This window comes from Candoia aspera, chromosome 6, assembly GCF_035149785.1.
Source record: "Candoia aspera isolate rCanAsp1 chromosome 6, rCanAsp1.hap2, whole genome shotgun sequence".
NCBI classification, from domain to species: Eukaryota; Metazoa; Chordata; class Lepidosauria; order Squamata; family Boidae; genus Candoia; species Candoia aspera.
Genome location: NC_086158.1, coordinates 5,587,282 through 5,592,542, shown reverse-complemented (window position 1 = coordinate 5,592,542; position 5,261 = coordinate 5,587,282). Strand labels below are relative to the sequence as shown.

At 39.6% G+C, this 5,261-nt stretch overlaps 2 protein-coding genes across 2 annotated transcripts in view; one reads left to right on the top strand and one right to left on the bottom strand.

The window, feature by feature from the left end:
- The window catches only part of ABCC5 (ATP binding cassette subfamily C member 5), a 528,771-nt gene that overhangs the window by 36,227 nt on the left and 487,283 nt on the right, over positions 1 to 5,261 (top strand). The gene's annotated exons all lie outside the window — the stretch shown is intronic.
- LOC134499608 (cytochrome P450 2J2-like) overlaps positions 1 to 5,261 on the bottom strand; it is a 163,213-nt gene that overhangs the window by 54,892 nt on the left and 103,060 nt on the right. The gene's annotated exons all lie outside the window — the stretch shown is intronic.

Sequence of the window (5,261 nt, the reverse complement as noted above, 5' to 3'; positions counted from 1 at the left end):
AATCCATTAAAATGTTACACGTATTTAGTATTATAAATATTTGCTTCTTTCATTTTAACTTATTTTTGTGTCCTGCCTTGAAACTCATTCTTTTTACTCTATCCTGAAACTTCTTTATCCTAATGGCTGCTTGTGTACAATCAACTAAGCTTGTTTAGGTTTGCCTTTGGTTATGTTTTCTGTAGAAATAAATATCTTGCCTTCAGTGTACTTGCTTGCAGTTATTTGTGTACTTTTCTCATGGAAGAAGGTGGGTTCCATATTCAACTCCAAAAGAAAAAGAGGAGCCTAAAGTTATACTTTTCTTTTATTTACCTTGCTCCTTCAAAAGACAAAAAACAACCCTTTTTTAGTGAGTAAAATCCTGGTAAATAAACCATTCTCACCAACCCACTGCCTTCCTCCAGAAGATTTTGGTTCCCAGACTAGCCTACAGCTCTGAGATTCCTTGGAACTCTCCTGTCCAAGTCATATCCAGGCCCATCCCTGCTTTGCTTCCCAGTCCAGACATGATTCAGTCACAGTTAGGCCAACTGTTTTACTGTTATTTTACATACTAACAAAGTTACTGGTCTGTTTCTTCACCCAACTGTGAATGGTGGGCAGAGGATAGGGTTAGCTTTATAGCTAACAATTGAAATAGAGCTTTCCAAAAACATGAAATGAAGAATAGGCCTTGGTCAGAAACCAGGTGATCAGGCAAAAAATGGCTCTGGAAAACCTGATGGATGAACAGAAGAACTGTTGCAGTGTGGAAGGGAGAAAAATGAATAGCTGGCTTGAGCCCAGAAACCAGGGGCAAAGTAAGGCATGAGTCCCCATCAGTGGTAGAGTGGACCATCCCAAGCTGCAGTACTGCAATATTTGAAATGAAAAAAAAAATCTTGCTACAGTTATGGATACACTGCAGCTTCACTTAGAAATCTAAATTATATATTATTAAATAAATAAATCAAAATCAATTCCTGCACAGAGGACATCATAATCTTGGACTGGTCTGGAGCTGCTTCTAAATTGGCACAAAAAAGCCTGGGTGGAAATGCCCTTAAAATTAAAAAAAAAAAAAAAAGCTTATAGGAAACTATTCATATTAATCTCAGAAACCACTGTTTCTGGCTTTGTAGAAGAAAATCTCTTAGTCCAATTTATAGAGTAAAATCACAATTTTTAGCTGAAGAGTGAACTAAAAATTGTTTCTCTCTAGGTGTCCTATATTTTGAACATAAGCTTTATAGCGAGTAAAAATGTATATTTTCAGGTATCAACACTTAGCAAAGCTACAGACATTGCTTCATTTTCTTGCTTCCTCCCTTTATAATACATAAATTGTTCTTTTCCAGCTTAATTTTTACATAACATTAGAATTTTATGTAAGAGAAAAGAATATTCCTTCTTGAGCAGAGCCACGAAAGCCTCCCTCTTGCTGGCTTTTGGGCAGAAGAGAAGCAAGATGGCCTCCCTCTAGCACATCAGAAGCCACGGGGAGATCAGGGGCCTCAACTTCTTCCTTAGTGTTGGCCAAGAAGGCCTGTGACTCGGTGCGAGTTGTCACCCAATAAACCACACCAAGGCGGGAACGTCCTTTGTTCTTTTATTTCTGTGCACAGCAACAAGAGAGGGCTCCTGCCCAAGTGCAAGAGCCCTGAATGACACATCTGACTTCTCTTTTATACATTTTCTAGCGAGGAAATAAAGGCAACAAAAATTCTTTATTGGCTATTTCTTTTAGCACTTGTGCAGTACCTCTACATGCTACATGCTATCCCATAATATCCCTTAGCATGTCCTATGTTTTCTAAGACCCCCCACCTTAGGGGTGTGTGTTTTACTATGTTAATTAGTCTTTAGGTTTCAGCTGCTGTATGTCAGCTGGTGGTTTTGTGACTAGGTTGTTCTGTGGTTTCTGAATACCCTGAAACCAGTCTTCCCTTTTCCCAAGCACAGCAAGCCTTCTTCCTGCTGTTAGTCATCTGTTCAACCCACATCCTCCTGAAACTTAACCACAAGTGTCTAATGTTTTCTGTCAGCAAGCAAGCATTAAACACTAATTTTTCCACCTGTGCCCTCACTAGGAAAGGGGGCCAGGCTGCACAGGGGAGGCCTTTCTGGCCAGAGGGCTTCTCTCCTCCTCCATCTTGCCTGCGTTGCCTCTCAGAAGGGCTGAGGAAATGGGAGCAGCTCCTCAGCCGGAGACATTGCTGAGGGAAAAAAGGCGGGAAGAAGAAAGGCCTCTGAGCGCCTCTGGGGAATGGCAGGAGACACGAAGCATCCCTGCTCTCTGGGAGCCTCGCTGGTCATCCAAGTGGCCCCAAAGGAGGGAAAGGCCACCAGGTGCTCTGTCTCTGAGCACCCTAGACCAAGCCAAATCCAAACATGTGAGGGAATTCCTGGGAGCCTGGTACTCAGACAAGTCACCCATCAACAGGCACATAGAGGTAAACAACGCTTACAAACCATTCAAAAGAGACAATAAAAAAGCTAAAATGGAAACAAAAAGACCAGAACCCCTCCTTGCCAGCAATCAACACCCAGATCAGCAAAGATTAACACCAGGATTAATACCAGATGAACTATCAAGCAGGAGACAATACCCCAATCAAGGAACTACCAAGGAGAGAACACCCCCACCAGCCTAAATTATTTCAAATGTTTAAAAATAAGCAGCAGCAAAGGATCCAAAGGATCTCTTAATTACAAGGGAAAGGTAAAACTGGCAAACGTAATTCAAAATATAAATGACATAAATTAGTGTTATCTTGATATAGTCTCAACTGACAGAAGGGAAGGAGCTTAGGTTCTCATGTTCAACACCATGAACATTTTAACTTAGTATGCAGCTGACTGTTAGGAGAGGAAAGAAAACAATATCACAAGTAAAATAGTATGAAAATGATACCATAGAACTGGAAAACCTGAATGGAATAATTTCCTTTTGGGAAATACATATCAAAGTTGGAGCTTTTTAGCTTAGAAAAAGGGCTTGTAAGTGGAAATATTAGAAGTGTGACATTATCTGTAGTATGTACCAAGTTGTCAAGGAAAACAGTTTTTCTCTCAGTGTCATAACACTAAATTTATGGTTATCCAATAATAGTGAATAGTGAAAGAAGCAGGATGGATAGAAGGAAATGCTTCTTTACACAGTGCAAACACAAACATGGCCACCAGCTTGGAAGATTTTAAAAGGCAATCTGTCTCTTGGAGATAAGGTTAGTAATGATCCCTATACACTAGAAATGTGCCTCACTCCAAGATGTGTTTCAACCTGATTTGACAATTTGGAAAACAGCCAAATTCAAGTTTAATTTTGCTTCTGCAATAGAAAGTAGCAAAGATAATTTTCCCTGTGAAACACAACTATTTGGTCTTTGATCAATTAATCTTCAAATCCATGCTCCTTGTTGCATTAAATTATCTAGGAACTGATGCAAATCATTCAGATTCAAAGCCAAAAACAGCTTTCTCAGCACAGAAAACTACACGTCACCACAAGCCTTCCCGTCTTTTTAATAATGTTCTCATCCAGGAACTATCATATCCCACTGGATCTCTCCATTCCACCACGGTACAGAACATGAATCAAGGTTTGGGAGAATGGTTATAAACTGCTGTATTTCTATTTTCCACAGAAGAGGGATAAAGAGAGCTTTGCATTTTCAGAACCTGTGGTGGATCAGGAATGGTTGCTGGTGGACCTAGATTTTTTTTTCATGTTCCTACCAATCAGATGTAAGGACATTAATTGCTACATGTTGTTCTCTGTGTACTGAGCTTAGCAAAAGTAAAGATCACAGGAAGATTTTGGACTGCTTTCTACTAACTGGATAGTAGAAATGGAGGGGTGTGGAAATTACCAGTGGCTGGAATAGTATTACAGTAATAATAATTTACTATATTTACTTTAGAAATTGGTATTAGGAAACCTTAGTATTCTTCCCTTTTTCAAACACAATAAAATAACTAAAACATTGTTAAAAAGTAGTATAATAAATGAGACAGCCTCCACTCGACTGGAAAAAAAGAAAACTAGCGTATATATCTAAGGCCTGTCTCAGTAAGCTGACCCACTTTTTCCATCACAATAAAAATAATGTGAAACTTCTATTGCAGCTGTCTTCAAAGAAATATCTTCCAGATGTATTGGGCAGCCCTCAGAATTCCCAGCCAGCATGGCTGTTAGCCATTCAAAGTTTTCTGGTTCCAGCACATCTGGAGGGCCTCAGTTTTATTTATTTAATTAATTAATTTCTGTAGCCACTCATCTCAACAAGTGACTTGGGTGGCTTGAAGGTGATTCTAATCCAACTGCTGAATGGTATGTTATTTCAGACAGCTTACTAAGCAGGTTGGGTACGGTTTTATTGGAGACAAAGGGCGAGGGGAGTTACCTTCATAAATAAGGATAGTAACATCCTATGAATGAAAAGAAATGCATAGCAGAATTTTGTGAGAGTAACAGAGTCATGCTGATGCAAAAGTGATGGGCAGTTAGAAGGATTTCTGTTAATGCTTGTTGAAGTGCTCAGCCTCAGTGTAGGAATAAGGCAGGCAAGAAAGAGGGCAAGGACTTAAATGGAAGTTGCTACAAAAAGAAATTTAAAATAAACAGTGCCTTGGAGAGAGAGGGGGGGTGAACAGAACACAAGAGGAAAGAAACTGGAATGAAGGGATACATATTATACTGAAGCTATCTATTATAATAGAGAACATTTCTTCCAAACTGCAGCTGGCAAAGCAATATGGGAGCATTTATAGTCTGTGGATATGGAATTATCATATGTTAGTATTATCTGGATACCAAGCAATGAAAAAAAGGGTCGATTGACCTTTCAGAAGATTTTGATAAGCATCCAGTCACTACTTTCTTTTTAATTATTGCCAAAAAAAGCGGGGGGGAATAAGTCATTGTCAAAAATGTAGGGAGTTACTGTGTTCTTCCTAATAATACCTTATCAGCCACTGTCAGCCCTTCAAGGAAGACCAGACTAGGAAACAAAAGTCATTTAGGCCAGTAGTACTTTTATTGTAAAGTTATGCATGTCTGAATGCGCCTCCCCCTCCCTCCCTTCATCTTTATGTGAACTAGGAAGGTGCTTATCTGAGATGTTTATGTACATTACATTCCTACCCCAGACTTGGGTTTCTTTTATCCCACCATTGCCTTTGCAGCAGCTCTTCCTCCTGTCCTTCAAAGCCATTCCCTCTGTTCTCTACAGGCACATTATCATGGACAGTCATCAGGAGTGACAGGAAAATAAGCA